The 20,712-nt window shown below is 52.7% G+C and overlaps 1 long non-coding RNA gene across 1 annotated transcript; it reads right to left on the reverse strand.

Annotated features, from left to right (window-relative positions):
* Positions 1 to 1,813: 1,813 nt before the first annotated feature.
* On the reverse strand, positions 1,814 to 17,995 carry LOC114095361 (uncharacterized). Its single transcript, XR_003583243.2, has 2 exons — positions 17,699 to 17,995; positions 1,814 to 3,451 (listed from the first exon to the last, which is right to left on the reverse strand). It is a non-coding gene; the product is annotated as an uncharacterized lncRNA (long non-coding RNA).
* Between the last annotated feature and the right edge of the window lie 2,717 nt (positions 17,996 to 20,712).

Raw genomic sequence — 20,712 nt, forward strand, 5'->3', positions numbered from 1 at the left:
GGGGGTAATGCTGGCTCCACCTCCCGCCATCCCTGGGAGTGGAGGCTGGACTTACTGACTGGCTTCTAATGAGCAGAATATGGCAGGGGCATGGGCAGGCTGTTTCCAGAAGGAGGTTGCAAGGCTGTGACCTCTGTCCAGGACACTGTCCCTCACTGTCTCCAGGATCAGTGGCCCAGGAGCAGAGCGCTGTCTTGGGGAAGCCACCCGAGTGAGCCCACGGTGGATCTTCCAAGCCCCCCACAACTACCTTCAAATGAGCCTGGAGACGATCCCTGAGCCCCAGTGGGCCCCAGGGTGGCCATGGACAGCGTGCCTGACTGCAGCCTCTGAGACGTTCTGACCCAGAGGAGGCATCCAGCTCAGCTGGGCCTGGGTTCCTGTTTGCTGTTTTAAGCCCCTAAGCTAGGAGTGGTTGGCAGTGCAGCCAGACATAGCCAGTACTGTGCCCGGAATGCTGGTCAGGAGGATGAGGTGCACATGCGTCATGCCTGGCGCATAGTAGGTGCCAATTAAACGCTTGCTGAATGAACCAATCAAAAAATAAAAGAATGTCCTACGATGCAGAGTTTCCTGAATCCACAGGCTCACTCCTTTCCACCCAAATGTCACTGAAAGTTGTCTTCGGCAGGGGAATACCTGGGCCAGATTGGTTTTTCTGTGTTGGGAGACTGGTTTGCGGTTCATGGGTGGGGCTGGCTCAGCCATGGTCCTGATGAAGAGAGATTAAAAATAATAATCCTTTGTTGTCTCAGAGAGGACTCGAGGGTGACTTAGGTCTGTAGCAATCAGGTCTCTGAATGTGTGACTTCTCACTCTGTTAAGGTCTCCGATCAAGCAGGAGACACTCGTGTTCACCACAATGACTACAATTATTCACTGAGCATATCTCGGGGGCAGGTGCTATGGAAGGAAACTGGCCTTGCTCTGAGTTCAAGAGCTAGGGGAGGAGGTGAGCGAACTCTGAAGCAAAAACCAGCAGCAGGGTTACCAATGTCTGTTGCAGTTTCGTGTGGGAAGTTCAGTCTCATGGAAAGCATAAAAGTCTGGGGTCCCTAGAATTAGGTCCCTGATTCCAGCAATGAGGATGAATTGGTCTGAACTTTCTCAGCTGAAGGTGACAGGTATCACCTCGAATCTATACACACTTTCCATAACAGGGAGAGCAGAGGAGTGGAGTAGATGTGGGTTTCAGGCGTAGCTGAATCCAGATCCTTCAATGGTCACTCAGGAATCTGTCTCTCTCGGGCTCATCTTTTTTCTTCCAGCTACATCTGGAGGTGGGCTTTTACCCATGCTGGCAGAATGTAGCTCCAGGCTGACGTTTTTTCTACCCAGAAACGTCCACAGACAGATTTTATTTTTCCCAATTCTTCCTGCAAAGGCTCCTACTCTGACTGTCAAGGGCCTGGCCTAGGTCACACAGCCCTAAATGGTGGCCTCAGGGGAATGAGCATACTGACTGGCCAGGCCTAGGCTGACCATCAGCCCCCACAGCCTGAAGAGGAGCCAGCCCCGTCCAATGCATACAGATGAGGAGCGGTTCCTAGAGTGGACTGCGGGCACTGTTGCCGGAAAAGGTGGAGAGGATACTGAGAGGCTGAGCTTAGGTGTCCTGGACATGGGTCTAGGGCAGGCTTCCAGGAGGAGGGAGAATCAGAGCCAAGACCAAGCAGGAAGGGAAGGGCACAGGCTGGGTGCGTTAGCCCTCCAGCGTGTGACCAGTTACCCAGCACTTATCACTTAAAAAGAGACATGGTGGGGGTAAAAATGGGAGTTCATAACCCACTTGAATCAAATGTATGAAACATGATATGTCAAGAGCTTTGTAATGTTTTGAACAACCAATAATAATTTTAAAAAAAAGCGACATGGTGTGTGAGAGTCGGGAATCTGGGAGCAACTCAGCCAGTGCTTCTGGTTAATGGGAGCTGCATTCCGAAGGCACCCAGCGATGGAAGATCCAGGCTCCCTCCTGAGGCTGCTGGCTGGAGGCTTCATTTTTCCCCACGTGGACTTCTCCAAGACGCTGCTGTGACAAGGATCTCCTCTCGTGTGAAGAGGGGGAGAGAGACTCCTAAAACAGTCTCCAAGGGGCTGTCCGCGCGCTGGGTGAGAATGCAGGTGCACGCCAGCGGCAGGAGGGCAGGGTGGCTGTAGCTTGGGCTGATGTCCATCCAGATGGTGAGGTCAGTGGGGGTGCTGGCTTGTCCAGACTTTGAACTTTCTTCTGTAGGTGGTTAGGGGCCCTGAAGTCAGGCTGCATGGGAGCCTTTCACTCTTGGAGTTGGAGGGAGGGAGCCCTATGCAGCCTTCTTTTTCCTGCTGTGTCCTGAACACAGCAACTTCTTTGGGGGAGGGGGATTTCCTAATGGTGAACCACAGAATTCGGCAGATGGACCCAAACAGACACAGGAGGGGCAGAAGAAGCACAGGTCCCCTGGGGCATGGTGTGGGAGGTCAGGGCAGCACATAGCTCCCTGCCTCTGCCCAGAAGGAAGTAGCAAAGAGGAGCCAGCCCCTAGTCCCTAACTCAGAGTCAGAATTCACCCTCCACCTGCGGGAGGTCAAGGGGCCACCAGAGTATTAAGGGGAAATCCTTCTTCATAAAAACCAGAGGAGTGGGGAAGCACAGCCTCGTGGGATAATTTGCAATTTTTAGAAGGCTGATTGGTGGCCAATGTGAAGGCTGGGCAGTGGGAGGCCAGGCAGAAGGCCACTGCCATCTCCAAGCAAGAGAAGGGAATGGACTCAAATCTGTGGGCTGGGAGAGGGTCTGGAGGCAGTGAAGTGGCCTCTTGTCCAGCTACCTAGGAGAATTCCAGGAGTCAGGAGGTTCAAAGTTAAAGGGGCCTGGCAGGTAATTCCTCCACTTTCTCAAATGTGTCTCACTCTCCCAACTCAATTGTTGGCAACTCCATCAACTTCCAACTGCCCATATTCTTCCATCACCCATGACTCCTCTCTGTATCTGCAGGGTCATGGAATGAGTTTAGGTGTGAACTGAGGTTCCTCAAGCTCCAACCTGTGGGTTTCTCAAATAGAATTTGTGAATTGATTTTTTCAATGCTCTGGAAAATTATCACCAATCATATTTTTAAACATTACCTCTGCTCTATTTCTCTTATTTTGTGTTGCTTTTGATCTCTGTTTATTTTTGCATATTTTCTTTGAACCTATTTTCCAGTTCACTAAGTCTCTCTTTGGCTATGTTTAGTCTATTGTTAAACTTATTCATTGAATTATTTATTTTAATTATTGTACTTTTCAGCTCTGAAATTTGAATTTGCTTCTTTTTCAGATATTCTGTGTCATCGTCTCAGATGCCTTCTGTGCAGGCCTCCAGAGCAACTCTTTTCTCCTGCCTTCTCTGTGTGCTGGGAGATTGACCGACACTCATGGCCTCTTATTCTCTGGTTGATTTCAGCCTGTGGAGAGAGCCTGTAGTAGACTGGAAGGAGAAAAATAGTCAAGTTTTGATATGTGTCCCTCAGCTTCACTGCAATTGGTGACTCTACTGGTTCTCTGTCCTTCAGTAGACACCCAGTTCCTATCAGGTGGCCTTCTCCACCTGGCTCCACCCTTCCAAGTTCCAGCCACCACTCCCTCTGCCGACACTTTCAGGCCTCCAGTGTGCCTCTGCTACTAGCTCCAGGGTCCCAGATCTATTGAAAGCACCTTTTGTAAGTTCTCCTCTAACCACTACAGTGCGCCATCAATTTCAGGCCAGGAGATCAGAACACTAACAACTTCTTTTTCTTATCTTTTCTCCTCCCCCTCCCCCTCCCCCTCCTCCTCCTCCTCCTCCTCTTCCTTCGTCTTTTTTTGTTACTGGGGATTGAACCCAGGAACACTCCACCACTGAGCCCCACCCCCAACCCTTTTTAGATTTTCTTTAGAGACAAGGTCTCACTAAGTTGTGGAGGCTGGCTTTGAACTTGTGATCTTCTTGCCTTAGCTTCCCGAGCCTCTGGGATTATAGGCATGTGCCACCACACTCAGCAACAATTACTTTGGAAGCGGGTACTGGGGATTGAACTCAGGGGTGAGTCACCTCCCCAGCCCTATTTTGTATTTTATTTAGAGATAGGGTCTCACTGAGTTGCTTAGCGCCGAGGTGAGGAGAACTCATGATCCTCCTGTCTCAGCCTCCTGAGCCAATGCTATTGCAGGTGTTCGCACTGCGCCCCACAACACCACTGCGCCCAGCAACAGTTACTTTTTATGGATTCCAGTTTCCTACAGAGTTCTCAGGCATGGCTCCTGAATGAGGCAAGCACAATTGCATCATTGTTGCTGTCTGATGATTCCATGTCCGCCGTTCCTGAGCGCCATTCCTGCTTGGCTTCTCTCATGGTGTCCTGTCTTTTCATGGATCTAGTTACCTTTGACAATGTGCTGAAAATTGTGTTTGAAGAATAAAATAGGTACAAAAATAATCATAGAGCTGAGGTGATTTTGTGTGGTTTTGGCCAGGTACCCCGGGGGCAAACACGCATTCCAGAACCACCTTATTTCACGCTCAGAACTTGAGATTTACGAGGGCCACAGATGACATGAAGCTGCAGTGTCCCCAGGAACTGCTCTGCTATGATTCCTCTCCTGCTCCTGGGTATAGTGCTTCAGGGTCACAGCCCAAGGAACAGGGAGATTTGCCAGAGTCACCAAACGTGACTATCAGAGTAATCCAGATCTGAGCTCTTGTAACCCCTCATGCCCTAGGTTTTCTGAGCCTGATGAGCCCAGGACCACGATGACACTCACACAGACTAAATGGAGCACAAGAGTAAAAGATGCAGCCAAGAGCTGCAGGGGACACAAGACCCAGTCAGCCACCACCAGCACGACAGCTTTTATGAACTTGTTTTAAGTAAGTAGAAGTAGTAATGGTGAAGTCACAGTGAGTAGCACATAAGCCAGAACCAGGGGCTCCCTGTCATCATCAAGTGTCATGCACTGGGCGTATCTGTCAGCATCGTGCGGTGGGTGACGTGTCGAGACCACCGTGTGAGGACAGCTGCATCCTGTGCAGGCAGCAGAGATCCTGTGGGACCTCATCATCCAGGCGGTCCATCGCTGATGGAGGTTGGGGACAGTGGGAACAGAGTCACAACACAGAACCCTAGAAGCACGGGATTCTGAATAAGCATTGGAGATTGTCATCAGCATCTGTCACTGTGACAGACACCTGAGGTCTTGGGCTCACACAGAGAAAGCTTTGCCTTGCTCAAAAATTCTGGGGGCACCTTCCGTGATCTGTGGGCTTGTTCCCTGTACACCTGGAGTGACACAGGAGGGTCTTCACAGCACAAGCAGCAGTGACGTCCGGGTGCCTGCAGCAGCTCCATCCAGAAGAAGAAGCAGCTGGTGGGAGCCTGGCTCCAGTGTATCTGGATCCTGTCTGGACCACTCACGGGTGTCCCTCTCCCCACTCAGCCCCCAGTGTTGTCTTCTGCAAAGCCGAACTGGTGCCCCCGTCCAACGGCCCTGGGGGGCCCGAGGTGTGGACCTGTGGTCACCGGGCACCTCCCACACACACTGCTTTGGATCTGGGCCTGACCGGATCCTGAGTCTGTCCCGTCTGGGTGCCGAGGCCTCTCTGAAGTCAGAATGCTGGCCACGGCTTCCTCCCATTCTCTCTCCAAATGACTGCCCTTCTCAGCTCGGCCTGGACACGCAGACTGAATTCAAGACAATCCTCAAGCGAGTTTCAGAGGCGTTTTAAGTGTTAGGTGGACGAGGACTGCACCCTGCCCTCCGGGGAGGAACCCCCTTGTTCAGCCAGAATCCCCAGCACCTGCCTGCTCCGTCCACTCTGTCCCCAGCGCACACGGCCCCAGGGACTCTCATCTGGCCTCCGAGTCGTGAAGAGAGTGTTTGCTCTCATGAAATCTATTTTTTGTTTGTACCAACCAATTATTTAATTAAAGGAATAGTAATCGTTGAATTTCAAAAGTCACACATGTAGAAAGACACTAAGCAGGAATGTGGGGCTGTAGTGGAGAGCTCACTCCGTCTGCCACCAGCCCTGCCTTGACCCAGGCGATTGCTGCTGCTGGGTCCCGGCACCAGCCCGGGCCCCTGGTGTGCTGGGAGGCCTGGGCCTCTAAGGGGAAGGCCAAGGAGGAAGGCTCTGCTCTCCCTGCAGGGAGCTCTGAGTCTAGAGCCAGGGGAGTGTTCTGAGGAGTTGAAGGGTGGAGGGAGGCAGCTCCTCAGGGCCCCTGCTGACCCCCGAGGAGTCTCGGAGTGCCAACACCTGGGCACAGAGGTCTGCATGAGAGACCTCTGACCCGCTTCCAAGAGAGCCAGGGGTCTGGGCAGAGAAGCTCTACAGATATTCATGGAGGGATTATAACAGGCCAAAAATAACTGCGGCCTCAGCCCAGGGTTGGAATTAGGGCGAGTTAGAAAATGGAACTGAAGAGACCTGTCTCCCAAGTCATGGAGCCAAAGAGAGGTACCAGTGAGCACCTGCCCGCTGCCCAGGGCTCTGGGCCCCCAGTTCACTGTATTTGGTTCACAGGTTGCAGAGAAAGCCACTTTCCTTGGAAGAGGGCCCAGGAGGCTGGGTTCCCCTTTGGCCCTCCAACTCCAAGCCTCCTTCCTCCACTTCAGCTGTGACCCTGTTTTCATTTTGGAGTGAGCACTTCCAACTTCTTCCCTCTGTGTTTTACGTGTGTGTCTCTGTGTGTGTGTGTGTTCGCTTGTCCTTTAAGGTTGATAGTGTCACGTGTCCCATTCTGCACTGCTTTTTGGATCAGCATAGTCCTGGGGGTTCTCTCAGGTGGCGCAGGTGCCTGCCGTCCTCCGCCCAGGTCTCCCATGGGGAGTGTCAGAGGACGTTCAGAGGCTTCATCTGCAGACCCCACTCAGGTGAATGTGAAGCAGCGCCAGGCAGGACTTGTGCCTGAGTTGGGAGCGTGTGTGTCTTCTGTGGTCTGGTTCTGGAATGTTCTCCCAAAGGCTCGCAGTGTGCGCTCTCAGGAGGTGGAGTCTCATGGGACACAGTTAGGTCACGGGGGAGCCCTTAGTATTGGGACCCCAGCCTGTCCTGCCTTTTTTTTTTGCTCTCTGGCCACCGAGAGGTGAACAGGCCTGTCTGCCATGTGCTTCTGCCATGATGTACCATGTCACCACAGTCCCAAGACAACGGAGCCAAGCCACCATGGTCTGGAACCAAGAGCCAAAATAAACCTTTCCTCTTTGCAAGTTGTTTGACCTCAGGTATTTTGTCACAGGGACAGAAAACTGACTAACACAATGCCCTTAACCTAATCTGCCATGGTGGTTACCCTAGGTTTCCTCTGGCCTATGATATCATCATATGGGCTGTTTAAATGGCAGATTGATCATGATGGAAGGGACTTATTTGCCCCTCCCTTCCCTGTAAAATACCTGCACGGCTTCCAGTGCCCTGGGGATATAGTCTAAGGCCTTCTATCTGGTGAGAAAGGACCTTCAAAGTATGGTTCCTGGTCATTTCTCCACCTCCCCTGGCCAGGTCTGCCTCACAACAGAGTTTCAGGGTAAAAAACAAAAACCAAACAACAACAATAAAACCCCCAACAACTTGTGGCCCTTCACGCCATGTGTTTCCTGCTCCCGGTCTTTGCCTGGCTTTTTTCCTGGAAGGCCTTCTTGTCCCCGCCTCTTTACCTAGCTCACCATAGCTCACCTGTCACAGTGACAGGGCCCTCTCCTGTGGATCGCCTCCCTGATGCCCAGGCTGGTTCTGTGGCCCTCCTCTGGTCTACAGTGTCCTGTGCGTGTCCTGTTGTGTCACTATGGTTCTGTGGGTGCTGGGGATGGACCGGGGCCTTGGGCCTGCGAGGGTAGCGCTCCAGCCCTGAGCTACACCCCAGCCACGGGGGACCTATTCTTATCACAGCATTTCTACTCTAAGGGCCACTACTGCTGTCTCCCTCGTGGAAGGGAGGGTTGCTGCGTCCCTCCTCTGCGTCTCCAGGCCCAGCTGGTGGGTGTGCCTGTGTGGTGAGGGGAATGGGGGCCTTGCAGGCTGCTGGGAGAGACCAGGTACACAGATGGAGGGTGGGAAGAGAAACCCAAACCTCAGGAATAGACTTACCCAAAGGCAGTCTTCTTTTTTTTTTGGTACCGGGGATTGAACCCAGGGGCACTTGACCACTGAGCCACATCCCCAGTCCTAGTTCGTATTTTATTGAGAGTCAGGTTCTCACTGAGTTGCTTAGTGCCTCACTGTTGCTGAGGCTGGCTTTGAACTCACGATCCTCCTGCTTCAGCCTCCTGAGCCTCTGGGATGACAGGCGTGAGTCACCACGCCCAGCTCAAAGGCAGTCTTGTTCCCAGCTGTGTCATGTCTACAAGTCCCTGTGTTTTCCTGAATCATTTCCTCACTCAACAATGTCACTCAGGTCTGTCGCATTCCTCTATTTCATCTTCAGCAGTGAAAAGGGGATTTGTGCGGTTTTGTTTTGTTTAATCTAAAATCAGTCCTGGCAAGAGCTGGGCTGAGCCCAGTGGCTTCATCTCCTTATCACACCCTCTGGTTTCAAGACAGTCTCCAAACCCTCTGCCCACTCCAGACACTGGCAGGGACTTTTGAGAAGAGGTGAGCTCGCCCTTTGGAGGAACAGTCGCCCCCTCCAGATAACAGCTAAAGCCCTTTATCTCTAAGAAGCGCTCTGTCCCCAGATCCCGATCGCCTTGTTACTGGTAGAATTGGGGGAATCCCAAGGCTTTCACCTCACTCCTCTCACTTCCCTTTTCTCCAAACAACTTGAGGGAAAAGCTCTCTTTGTTTCTTTTTTCTTAACATAATTTAATGCTCTTTTCCTATAAAAGTACAAGAGATTTTCAAGACCTGCCTTCGTATTCAGAGCACTTTCCATCTGTCTTCCACACAGAGGATTTTTAAAAAATTATGTAACTACTGTGTATGGACCAAAAGGCGTAGATGACACATATGTACAATTTAAAGACCAAATATGGAATGAATACCCATGAATACATCACCCGGGTTAAGAAACAAACCATCATCAACAGCTCAGAAAGCCCCTGAGGCCCTCTCTGGTCCCGCGTCTCTCCCAACCCACCTAGAGGTAGCCGCCATCTTGAATTTTGTGGGAGCTACTCATTCCTTTGCTTTTCTTTAGGGTGTGCGTGTGTGTGTGTGTAAAATACCCCAAAATGCTGTCAGGTTTTTGCCCTTGATCAAATTGGAAGGTATGGTTCACAACCTGGCCTTTCACTCATTCTGTGAAACCCACTCCACTATATTGTAGTATACTACATATGAATGTACCAAAGACCACCTGATTCATGCTCCTGATGACATACACTTGGGTGATTTCCAGGATTTTTTCCTCTTCCAAATATTCTAGCATATTTCTTAGTGTGAAAAGAAGTGTAACAGTTTTTTCCTTTTTCATCATTCCGGGGTGTACAGTTTTGGTGACATTAGGTGCATTCACATTGCAGTGTAACTGGTACCACCATCTGCCTCCAGAACATTTTCCATACTCCCAAATTAAGGCTCTGTACCAGTTAAACCATGACTCCCCCCAGCTCCACACCACCGTTCTACTTTCTCTCTCTCTATGGATTTGGCCACTCTTGGGACCTTATGTAAATGGAAAAAATCCACTCTCTGTTTTTTTGTGACTGGCTTATTACATTTAGCGCCATTTCTCAAGGTTCATCTATGATGTGGAATGTGTAAAAATGTCCTTCCTTTTGAGACTGAGTGCTAATCCATTGTATGTGTTTTGTCAAGTTTACTTTTATGTACTTCAAATTCTTCATTGCTAAGTTAGAGACAAACAAAGGACATTCTTATGTTAGACTTATGTCTTGAAACTCTGCTGAATTCATTTATTCTGGTAGATTTGTGTTGGCACTCAGGATTTTCGATGTAGAAATACCACGAATGAAGATCTTTTTACTTCTTTTCCCAAAAAAATAAGTATATATACTTACATTTTATAACATATATTCCATTAGATATAAAGATACTACACTGGAATTGCAGCCTGATAAACCTCCTCATAACTTGGAAATATCACAAGTCAAATGTGCTGAATCCGTCTGAGCTAGAAAATGCCCAGGTCAGTCACAGCACACTGGAGGACCCTGTGTGCCCTGTAGGGCTGACTGGGAGTTGGGGCTGCGTGTCACTGCCCAGCATCAGGAGAGAACATCATCTGGCAGATAGCTAGCCTAGGAAAAGGTCAATATTCAAAATTCAAAGTGCAGGTTCTAACTGTGCATTGCTTCTGTGCCATCAGAAGGTTGAAAAGTGCTAGGTCCAGCCAGGGCACGTGAGGGACACCTGCACCGGGCACACTCTGTGTATTCACTCACCTGTGGTGGATGCTTAGGCCACTTCTACCCTTGGCCTCCTGTGGATAATGCTGCTAGGAATGCAGGTGAGCAAACATCTATTCAAATCTCTGCCTCTGCTTTTAATTCTTCTAGATATACCCCAGAAGTGAATTTCGGGACATGCTGTAATTCCATTTTTAATTTTTTGAGAAACCTCCACACTGTTTTCCAAAGCAGCTGCGCACCTCCTGTTCCCACCAGCAGTGCGAAGGAGCCGACTTCTCCCTGGGCTCGCCAGCACTTGTTACTTCCTGGTATATGTGAGGTGGTTCTGGATTTTTAATCAGCAGCTACAGCCGTTCTTGTCCAGATATCCTGATGCATGTGTGGAAGATGTTTCTAGAAGATTAGGAATGAGATTTCTGGGAGCTAAGAGCTGTGTGTCATTGTCCAGTGTGGCAGTGCACCGAATGCTGTCACCAGGAGGAGACAGTCTTTCTAGCTGCTCCTTGTCCCAGTGCTAAATGTTGGGCACGAAGTGACACCTCATCATGATCTTATTTTGCATTCACATGAGTAAGAATGAAACTGAGCTTCTTGTTACACACACTTTGGTCACATTGCTTCCTCTTAGGTAAAACCTCTGCCCTTTGTCCCTTTTTATCTGTTGGGTTGATTGTCTTAGTCTTATGAATCTGTAAGATGTTTTTCATCTATTCTAGACTCAAATGCTTTATTAATTATATTCTACAGATATCTTCAAACTTGTGACTTCTCATTTCAACTCTTATGATGTCTTTTGTGAACAGAAATTACTTTTATTTAGTTAAACGCATCAGTCTTTTTCTGTTGGTTGTACTTTCTGTATTCTGATTAAGATGGGTCATAACGATCCCCATAAGTATAGTCTAGATTTTCTTCTAAGACTTCTAAGGTTTTTCTTTCGTATTTAAGGGCTTGATCCACCTGGAACTGATGGCATGTTGTGCTAAGGGGTGCTGGTCACCTTAACTTTATTTATGGGGTCATCAGTTCTCTCCTTACTTGAGGTCTCCTTTATTGGAAGCCAGATTTTCTAATATGTGTGCATCCACTTTGAGACCCTTTTTTCGTCCCATTCACCTATTTGTCAATTCCTATACCAGCTTCATACTATCTCAGTCATGATTATTTATCATAAATATTGATATTTGATAAATCAGTTTTCTGCCCAGAATTCTTCTTTCTTGGTTCTTTGTTCTTCCATGTGAATTGAAGATTCAGTGAATTGAATTATGGGAAAGCTGTGTTGGACTTTTGGCTGAAATAGTGTGAGGACACTTAGAGGAGATGCGTCTTCTTGTCCGTGGACGTGGTATGCATCTGCAGGTATTCAGGTTTTCTTTAACAGCACAGAATACAATTTTCTAATTTTCTTAGAAAAGGCTGTGACATGTTATCTCAGGTTCCTTATGTTTGTGGCTCCTTTCGTGAATAGTGTCTTATGTCTATGTATATACGTCTGCTAAAAATGTATCTGTAGTCACAATGTACATAATGGGCTTCTCCTTCTTGGATCACACCACACCGGCTTTTACTAAGGATCCTTGGAGGTTTGTAGGCAGGAGGGAACGTCCTCCTGTTACTAAACATTCTAGATTTTGCTCTAATCCCATTGGTTGTTTACTTTTCCCCTAAGAACTTGAGGTTTGAGGTCTGACAACCTTGAATGGCCATCCTTGCTCTCCTCACCATGGACCACATCCTTAACCTCTCTGTGCTGTGTAGATATCTCTAACGTGGAGGTGAGGGTGATAACTCCCCCAGGAGGTGATCGTGATCACAGAGATAATGGACTGAAATGCCTAGTGTGGAGCCCTGTCCTTCTATTTTGCTACGTATTTGTTGTTCTAACGGAAATCAGTGTTTGAAAAATTGGAATGAAGATTTCTGTTTCCTGTTCCACTTTCTCTCTTCCATTCCTGAGGATGCTACCTCCAGGCTGCCTCCTCCTCCCCAGTCCTTCCTGAGTTCAGATCTCATGGCAGCATCCTGTGCCCTGCCTCTCTTCACTTTGCCACTTGAGCAAGACTCCCTCCACCTAGGTCCCACCATTGGATAGTGGTGCCCCTGCTTGAAGCCTTCCCTGGCTCCCTAGTTCCCTTGGATGGGGTCTAAGCTCATTTAATATGCTTTTCTAAGTCCCTCCGTCTAATTGCCACACTGACCAAACTGCTGCTCTGTGTTAGGCGTGCTCTTGGTGATTTGCATTACAAGGTTGCTTAGCAGGAATCATCTTCCACTTGACAGAGGAGAACCCTGAGGCTCAGAGAGGTGAAGTCACTCATCAGAGACCCCCCCCCCCAAGTTCAGAAACACAGACCCAAGTGTCCCCTCCCAGGGTGGTTTGTGTTGGCCCTCCACCTGGCCTCTGATCTAGGGATTAAAAACCTCAGTTTGATCCAGTTTTGACACACTGGTGAACCCCGGGGAAGGTTCCCGTGCTGATCTAGCTCTCACACTGCTGCAGAGGTGAGCAAGAGGGTCTGAAAGGGCAGGGGACGGGTAAAGGTCAAGAGAGTTGCTGGGGAAGAAAGAGAAAGTGGGGCTGGCTGCAGCTTCCCACCCCAGGCTGAGCTGGGGCTGAGCTGGGCAGACCGAGAGGGGCCTGGTGACGCGCTGATAGGAGGGGCAGGGTGGGGACAGTGCTGAGGTAAGAGGAGGGGGAGGGATGACGCAGCCTCCCGGGTGGAGGAAGTGATTGTGACCAGGAAGTCAGCAAGCTGAAACCACCTCGGAGGACCGTCAGAACCTTCCTGGCATCAGCGCAGGTTAAAAAATAGTGACAATCACATTGAAAAATCACACTGAAAAATTGGAATGAAGATTTCGGTTTCCTGTTCCACTTCCTGTCACTCATTCGCCCGGCCACTCGATGATTCCAAAAACCTGAACCGTGGGTCTCCCTCCCGCTATTTTGCAGAGTGGAGGCTGAGGCTCAGAGAGACACGGGGATTTGCTCCAGAGCCCCTGGCCCCCAAAATGGAACCACCCAAAAAAAGACCTTGCTCAGGGAGGCCCATGCCCAGCCTCCCCTCCCTCCTGCTCCTCGCCCTGGGGCCCCTCGGCAGACACCTTGGGCCCTCCAGAATCGGCTGGATGATTGGGGGGGCCCCATAAACATAATGAATGTTCTGCTTGATATAAAATATCCCAATAAAATGGGAGGACATGAAGCAGAAAGCACTGGTGACCTGCCACGGGTGGACCCAGTATTGACCACAGTGCTGGCCGCCCATGCGCTGCTTCCTCAGACCTGAATGCCTGTCCTCCTCCAGGCCCCCATCAGCGTCTCCCTGTGTGACCTTACAAGACAGACCTGGGGCGGGAGGACCAGGGGCCACCGGGGCAGGAGGGAGCAGGCAGAGCACACTTGCGCAGGGTCCCCCGCTCAACCACCCAGAAGCTGGGTCAGGGCCACAGTAGTCAGGAGCCCCCTTTGCTGTCTTTCTCTGGACCCTGCAATGTCAGGGACAGGACTGTGCCAGGGGATAATTCTATATTTTTAAAATTAATGTACAAAGATCCAAGGAAGAAACCGCTCAAAAGGGAGGAGAACAGTTAGCTGAGTCCCCCTGGCCTTCCCTGGGGGGCCGCTTCTGCTATCAGCTCTCCATGACTCCAACAGGCACTCAGAGAATCAGCTTATAGAGGGAAGGGGTTTATTTAGGCTCCCAGTTAGGGAGGTTCCAGACTATTTCTGGTTGGGCCTGTCCCTTTGGGGCCAGTGGTGGGGCAGCGCATCCTGACTGCAGCAGGTGGAAAAGCAAAAGTGCTCGCTTTGTGGTGGCGAGGAAACAGAAAAGAGGAAGGGGCTGGGGTCCCAGTGTCCCCTCGGGGCTCAGGTCCCAGTGACTGGGAGACCTCCCACCAGGCCCCACTTCTTACAGTATCAGGGTGTGTGAGCAGCTTACTGCAGACCTGCGGAGCCCGGCAGCCACCAGCCTCCTCCACTCCACCCGAGGCTCCTGTGGAATCTGTCAGGGACTCTGGGCGGATCCTGCAGCCTCTTTGTTCTTTTACCTTTTAAAAATTCTGTCCTTTTAGGGCTGGGGATGTGGCTCAGTGGTAGAGCACTTGCCTAGCACGTGGGAGTCCCTGGGTTCAATCCTCAGTACCACATAAAAATAAGTGAATAAAATAAAGGTATTGTGTCAACTACAACTAAAAAAGTATTTTTTTAAAAATTCTGTCCTTTTAGATACACAGGACAGTAGAATGGGTTTACACACACACACACACACACACACGCACACACACACACGCAGGAGCTCCCGTTCTTGTGGTTGTGCGTGATGTGCTTTCACTGGTTGTGTATTCATATGTGAATAGGAAAGTGAAGTCCAGAGCGTCCCACTGTCACCCCCTTCCTGTCCCCCTTCCCTTCATTCCTCTTTGTCTAATCATATTTTTTTTTTCCTCCCTCAGGACTGGAGATTGAGTCCAGGCACACTCTCCCACTGAGCTAAATCCCAGCCCTTTTTATTTCTTATTTCTAAATGGTCTCACTAAGTTGCTCAGGCTGGCCTTGAACCTGTGATCCTCCTGCCTCAGCCTCCAGTGTAGCTGGGATGACAGGCGTGCACCACCATACCTGGCTACGTGCATACTCTTTATATTGCATAATAAAGACACTTAAAATTAAGATCCACATATTTGGCAAGATTTTAGAGTTGGATTTGTGGTTTGGGGGAGATAGTCAGGCCAGGCTAAGACTGACCCCGGTTCAGAAGGAGCCAGAGAGTACCTGTTGGGTACAGTGACCGCCACCTCCCTCCTCCTTTCTCTGCCCTTCTTTCCTCTCTCCCCTTTCCTCCCTCCCTCCTTCCCCTCCCTCCCTCCTTCCCTCCCTCCCTCCTTCCCTCCCTCCTCTCTTCCCTCCTTCCCCTCCCTCCCTCTCCCCTTCTCCCATCCCTCTCTTCTCCCTTCCCTCCCTCCTTCTTCTCTCCCTCCCTTCCCCCTCCCTCCTCTCTTCCCTTTCTTCCTCCCCTTCCTCCTTTCACTCCTTCCCTTCCTCCATCCCCACCCCCTTCGTCTCCTCCCTTCCTCCTCCTTTCCCTCCCTCCATCCCCTCCCCTCCCTCCTCCTTCCCTCCCTCCCTCTGGGGCTACAGGGTCCAGGACACTCCAGGGATTTTTGCCTGCAGCTATTAAACCTCGGTTTCCCCTAGAAGCCGGATCCAGGCGGCACTTGAGGGTGGCTCACTAAGTACCTGCCCCGAGCTGGGCCTGGACAGCACATCTCTGCAGTGGCTGTGGAGGGCAGCTGGACCCTGAGCCCTCCACCTTGGGCTTCTCTTGTCTGAGTGGAACCTCTCTCCCCCAGCACCACTCCCCAGGCTTCCCTTGCATTTGGTGACATTTTCAGTGGAATGTCCACCACGCCACCAGAGTCCCAAACAGCTCGCTGAAAACCACGTTGACTGCAGAGCGGCACATCATCGCTCCCTGCTTCGATCCCTGCTGCGGCCTCCCCACTCAGAACCCACATAGGTGCCATCAGGGTCCTGCTGTCTCAGCGGCCAGGGGGCTGTGCCTGCCCCTCCCTGGCGCCCCTCCTCCGGCCCCTCCCCTCCGCTGCAGGGTCTCAGGGCCTCAGACCTAGGTCTGCGGAGGTCCTATCAGTGGACACCACAGACACGGAGACCCGGACAACAGAAACGTGGAACGTGGTTCTAGAGGCTGCAGGTCCAGGGTGGAGGCACAGCTTTCTGGTCTCCTGGGGCCTCTACCCTCAAGGTAGAGGGCATCCCCCCATGGTGTCCCTGTGGGCTGCTTTGGGCTTGTGCCTCATGGGTCTCCTGTGTGTCCTGATCTTTCCTTTAATTTATTTACTATTTATTATTAATTAATTGGTGCATGACCCCCTCTTCTTGTCAGGGAGCCAGTCACCTGGGATCAGGGCCTGCTAACACGCACGCATCCTCCTGCCCTGTCTTAAAGGCCTGGCGCCTCTGGCCCTCCATGAGTGTAGCAGACGCTGCCCCTCCCCCAGGCTCCTCCCTCTCCAGGCCTCGCAGGCTCCGTCCTCCCCGGCTCCTGAGGCCCTCCCTACATCCCTCCCGCAGGATGCGACACTGTCCAGCCCACCCACCCGGGGACGACCAGCCTCCACAGCCCTCAGGCTCAGATTCCCTGCTCCTGCCCACAGGTGGACGCCCTCCACCGCAGGCCCTTGCCCACCCAAGAACATCCGAGGATGGAAGAGTGGCCAGCAATGACTTCTTGGGTGGATCACACTTTAGTCAACTGTGGGGACCTTTCCAAGTTGTCCTTTCAGGACCCTCATCTCTCTCCTGGCCTTTTTGCTGCCTGGTCCCCTCTCTGCCTCAAACTGGTGGTGTGCTCCAGCTGAGGTCCAGGTCCTGGAAGGCCATACCCCCTCAGGTCTCTGCCTGGGCAGCCCTGACCCAGTGACTTCCTGTGGCCACCGGAGCTCAGCTGAAAGCGCTGACTCCTGGGGCAGCATCCCCCCCACTGCCCACCAGAGGTCACCTGGCCCTGGGCTCCCCACCTTCCCCTCTGCCCCTGCCCCGTGTCTGGCTGCCTCTTCCTCTGCCTCCCAGGGGCTCCCTAGGCAGAGCCCCAGCGTCAGGATAACAGTTCCTGTGGAGAGGCCAAGGGAAGGGACCCTTACCTACAGTCCCGTTCCTTCAAAGGCTGTTCTTGCCCAGAAAGAAGGAGAGAAACTCTGTCTGTGACAGAAGGAGAGACCGGTGAGTAAGGAGGCCAGGTAATAAGGAGGCCAGGTAATAATGATGAGGGAAGGGCGGGAGGGACAGGGCCCCAGGGTCTGCAGCCTGGCACAGGCGGGGCTGAGACAGTGCTTGGTGGGCAGGTGCTGTTATCTGACACTTGAGGTCACCATGCTGAGGGACAGGCCAGGTACCACCCTGCAGCCCCCTTGACTCACTGCCCCCTGAGAGGCCCTGACCTGAAGGTGAGTGGGGGTCAAGAGGGCAGTGTTGTCTTCACAGGAGGTCTTTATGGGATGGCATAAAATGTGTGCCTCACAGTGACCAGGGATCAGGAGGACAAACTGGGGTGAAGGCCAGCTCCATGTCTGGCATGGGACTCGGTATACAGTAAGCACTCATCCATGCATGAGGACACTCTGGGTGTCCTCACCTGCACCAGAGTGTCTGCTCCTAGAGGAAGGAGGGATGGATCTGTGCCCCCTGGACCCCCAGAGCCAGTAGACAGTAGCTGGTACACAGTCGGCACTCAATGCTTGCTTGCTGAAGTCCTGAGTGAATCAGTTACATAATCAGCTTCTGTAACAGCCCCGGGAAGATGGCGCTGAAGCCTGAGTGCCTGGTTCCCCGCTTGTTGCCGCAATCTGCCCTTTCCCCACTCACCCTGCGCAGCCCTGGCAGGCGGTGACCACACAGCCTGTGACGGACGCTGGGTTCCTGCTTCTCAAACAGTCCCTGGCTGGCGGAATCCCCGGGGCTGGCTCATCAGGGTGAGCTGATGACCTGGGGTGCTGCGTGGTTGACTTTCCCGTTAGCAGAGCCCTGGTCAGCAGGCTGGCTGGACCCCGAGGCTCCTCTGGGGAAGGGAACAGAACGTGCTGCCCAGGGAAGAGGGACACAGCTCAGCCCCTGTGAAACAGGAAGTGGGCCCTGGCCTGTCCCCCACGCCGTCTCTTGTTTGAAGCTCACATCTCTCCTTCCTCAGCTACCCTCATCCTGGGAGGTCGCAGGGCTCTGCCGGGAGGCTGGAAGGTCAGTGAACAGCTGGCGCCAAGTTCACGGACAATCTAACAGTCACGGGCCACAGGGTTGCCTAATGACCACCCGGGCCTCGCTCAAGAGCCCAGGCTGTGCTAGATGAATTGATTGCATGTCACGTTCTTCAAGGGACGTCACCAATGACCAGTGGGCTGTAGAATCATGAGCACCCCAGCAAGAAATCGTCAGTGCATGAGAGGACGAGGCCAGAAGGGAGAGAAGGAACCAATGTGTGCTGAGCCCCTCTGTGTGCCAGGCATGGCTCACGTGTTCCTCACATAAATGAAGTGGGCACTGTGATCCCTTTTATAGATGAAATGTAAAGGCTCAGAGAGGTGGAGTGACTTGCCCCGGTCCACACAGCAAGCATGTGGCAGAGCTGGGATTAGAGCTTGGGCAGGGAAGGTGGCGTGTCCCTGTATGCGAGAGGCAGAGGAGTGTGACTGCAGGACACCAGGCAGGAGAAGGGGACGAGGGCCCGGGAGCACGGTGTCCGCCTTCCAGGCATCCTGTGGCAGGGGTTCCTGGGACCCATGTCTGCTGGCCTGTGAATCTGCCCCCGGAGCCGCCAGCACGCTTGACCACTTGCCCCTGGCTTGCTCGGCTGCCTTGGGAGCTTTGCTCTTTCTAACGTGGGTCCTGCCCCCAACACTTGCCTTTCACTCTGGGCCCAGGGTTTGAATGACTGAGCCTCAGGGTTTCGCACCAGCCAGGGGCGGCTCCAGGAACCCCAGCTTCCCAGTGCCGCTGAAGCAGGGAGCTCTCCCAGTAGCCGCCTCTGCCCCCTGACTAAGGCTCTCGCTCGGCAAGGCGACGTCCTATTTTTAAGGCGACCTCTTACTTTTAAGGAGCCCAGTCATTTGGTTTAGATCCTGTATTTGTTTTAACGACCCGAATCGTTCATTTTTCTACTCTGAACCGACGCACTCGTTGCCACCTCCTGGTGTGGGATCCAGCCCTCCTCTCGGGGGCCCAGCTCCAGCCACCACCTTGTCACCGTTGCCACCTTGCTCAGGGGAGAAGTGACCCCCTCCCCCTCTCCCTGCCGCCCATCGAGTGTCTACCATGTCATCACCCACACGGTCATCATGGTGATGTCCCACCAGCCAACTCATGCCACTTCCTGCAATCCCCACTGGATCTCTGAGGAACTAATTGTCATTCCCATTTCCCAGACCGTGGAACGGAGCCCCGGAGAGTTCAGTCCGTACTCGGGGTACAGGAGGTGAGCGAGGTGGCCGAGGTGCTGAGCCCGCTGGCCAGCCTCCAGGGCCACTCCCTGAGGGGAGTGTGGGGTCCCTGAAGTGCCTTTGGCCCTCCCGGGGACTGAGGTTAGATATCTGTGGCTCCAGGGACCTGCGGCCCCAGGGAACATCCTGTTCCCTGTTTGCCTAGCGCTTATCTGGAGACAAAGCGGGTGTCCTGTGGGAGGACACTGAGTGATGGCTGAGGACTCCCCGTTCCTTCCGCAGTGGGGACCTTCACACAGTTTGGTGTCTCTGCAGCGTCCAGTGCTTGGGAGTGACTGATGCTCAAGGAATGACGCAGGGCAAGGCGCGGCCTGAGGAGCCCAGGTGCTTAGTCTCTCGTTGAAGCTTCTCTTCTGAAGGATTTTTCTGGAGCTCAGGACAAACGCCCACAGACACGGGCTCCTCATTGCTTTTTCTGAAGTTGAACTGACCGAATCCTCAAGGGAAGGGCTGCATGATTCACTGGACACATATTTAAAGACCTGTGTCGCGGGCCAGGCCCGCCTCAGGGGCCAGGGCTCCGCCAGCACAGTCCTCTGGGGTCCACTCTCCCTCCCAGGCCTGCTGGGGGCGCTCCCTGGTGCCCCGAGGGCGGGCAAGGCTGGAGACTGGGGAAGCAGGCCAGAGACGGGTGACGGCCCCGTCTGGTCAAAGGGGACCAGGAGGGAAGACATCCACGTGTCAGCACTCGGACAAGGGCATGGGAGCCGAGGGGAGGCCAGGACAGGGCTGGCTCGTCCCTCAGGAACAGCAGCAGATGGGCCTGTGGACCTTGAGTGACCAGAAGAGCAGCTGAGGTGGGAAAGGCCTGGGATGATGAGCACACAGTGGGGTCGGTGCAGGTGACAGTGACGTCCCTGCTGCTCTCTCTGGAGCGTCTTCCCTCACTTCCGGAAAGGCCAACCCTGCTTTGTTTCCTTTTTCCTGATAATCCTGAGCCCGGAGGCGTAGTCTCAGAGGGTCCTTTGTCACCAGCATCTGATTGGTTTGGGGGTTTGGTGCTGCAATGCAAGTGTTAGAAAGACCCCTGGCCGGGGAGGCAGTGAGTTCAGTGGTCAGGCCCGGCTCCCAGACCAGGCTGCCTGGGCTGCAGGGTTGACCTGGGTCAACTGGCGTTTATGGGCCCAGTCCACACCCAGCACTGCCCTTCTGGTGCCTTCCCTGAGCATGAGCAAGAGCACCCTCACTTGGCAGGTGGGGAAATGGAGGCCCAGGATGCTGAGTCAGGTGCTCACGGCCACAGGGTACGTTGAACCGCAGAGACCCGCAGGTCTGGGGCTTGGGAGCTTCTTGACTGCTGGATTGGTCCAGAGGGCAGGGAGCCCTGTCCTGCCTCTTGTCACGGGCGAGGATGAGACTCGGTCATGGTGGTGCTGGACCAATGGCAGC

The sequence above is a fragment of the Marmota flaviventris genome, chromosome 5, assembly GCF_047511675.1.
Source record: "Marmota flaviventris isolate mMarFla1 chromosome 5, mMarFla1.hap1, whole genome shotgun sequence".
Lineage (NCBI taxonomy): Eukaryota > Metazoa > Chordata > Mammalia > Rodentia > Sciuridae > Marmota > Marmota flaviventris.